At 52.8% G+C, this 1,340-nt stretch overlaps 1 non-coding gene across 1 annotated transcript in view; it reads left to right on the top strand.

The window, feature by feature from the left end:
• Nucleotides 1–429, top strand: part of LOC149195112 (25S ribosomal RNA) — a 3,360-nt gene extending 2,931 nt beyond the window's left edge. Inside the window, exon 1 of the ribosomal RNA XR_016255224.1 lies at nt 1–429. This exon is cut by the window's left edge and continues 2,931 nt beyond it. This is a non-coding gene — a ribosomal RNA (25S ribosomal RNA).
• Nucleotides 430–1,340: the final 911 nt, after the last annotated feature.

Genomic DNA, 1,340 nt, shown 5'->3' with positions numbered 1-1,340 from the left:
GACAGGTCAGTTTTACCCTACTGATGAACTGCACCGCAATAGTAACTCAACTTAGTATGAGAGGAACCACTGATTCACACAATTGGTCATCACGCTTGGTTGAAAAGCCAGTGGTGCGAAGCTACTGTGTGTCAGATTATCACTGAACGCCTCTAAGTCAGAATCCACCCTAGAAGTGGTGCATGTCACTCTTTAACTGTATCTCGACCCGCAGTAGGGGTGTCTCTTTGTCGCCCGTAGGGGCCTGTGTCATTTACAAACCACGACTGTGAAGCATCTCAGTCGAGGTAGCTTTGAAGTTCAATTCCAAATGGTCGTCGAGAAGAATCCTTTGCAGACGACTTAAATACGCGACGGGGTATTGTAAGTGGTAGAGTGGCCTTGCTGCCATGATCCACTGAGATTCAGCCCTTATTCACCTCAATTCAGAGCTTCGCTCTTTTCACAAACAAATTCAAACAACCCTCCTGCTCTCGCGCTTTTGCCTCTTCCTCCAGACGACAATTTTTTATTGCCTAGGGGAGAGAAATTTGGGGTTTCCACGCCGCAATGGAGAAGGTGCCGAAGCCCGGGAAAATTGGGGTTTCCATGTCACGCTTCGGTGCCCAAAATTTTGGGTTTTCCACGTCACGCCCCGGCGCTCAAAATTTGGGGTGTCCGTGTCGTGCCCCTGTGCCCAAAATTTTGGGTTTCCATGTTGCGACAAAAAAGGCGCCCCAAGTATGGGAACAATTGGGGTTTCCACCAAGCACCTAAAATTTGGAGCTTCCACGTCGCGCAAAAAATTTTGGGTTTCTGCCTGGCGCCTAAAATTTGGGGGTTCCGCCCAGCACAAAAAAAAAATTGGGTTTCCATGTCGCGCCAAAAATTTGGGGTTTCCACCCGGTGCCTAAAATTTTGGGCTTCCGCCTGGCGCAAAAAAAAATTGAGGTTTCCATACCATGCCCAAAATTTAGGGTTTCCAAGTCACGCCCCGGTGCCCAAGCCTGGGGAAACTTGGGGTTTCCACATCACACCGCGACCAAGACTGGTGGCGCCCCAGCCTGGAGAAACTCAGGGTTTCCAAGTCGTGCCTCCGTGCCCAAGCCTGGGGAAACTCGGGGCTTTCGCGTCGCGCCCAGCACCCAAGCCTGGGAAACTTGGGGTTCCCACGTCACGCCGCGAACAAAACCGGTGGTGTCCAAGCCTGGGGAAGCTTGGGTTCTCCGCGTCGCGCCCTGGCGCCCAAGCCAGGGAAACTTGGGGTTTCCACGTCGCGCTGCGAGCGAAACTGGTGGTGCCCAAGCCTGGGGAAACTCGGGGTTTCCCTGTCGCGCCCCGGTGTTACAGGGAAAAGTGTC

The sequence above is a fragment of the Pinus tabuliformis genome, chromosome 2_2 (assembly GCF_031772625.1).
Source record: "Pinus tabuliformis cultivar Carrire ecotype Pingquan chromosome 2_2, CPIR1, whole genome shotgun sequence".
NCBI classification, from domain to species: Eukaryota; Viridiplantae; Streptophyta; class Pinopsida; order Pinales; family Pinaceae; genus Pinus; species Pinus tabuliformis.
Note: the sequence above shows the minus strand (reverse complement) of the source record. Positions and strands in the feature narration are given on the sequence as shown.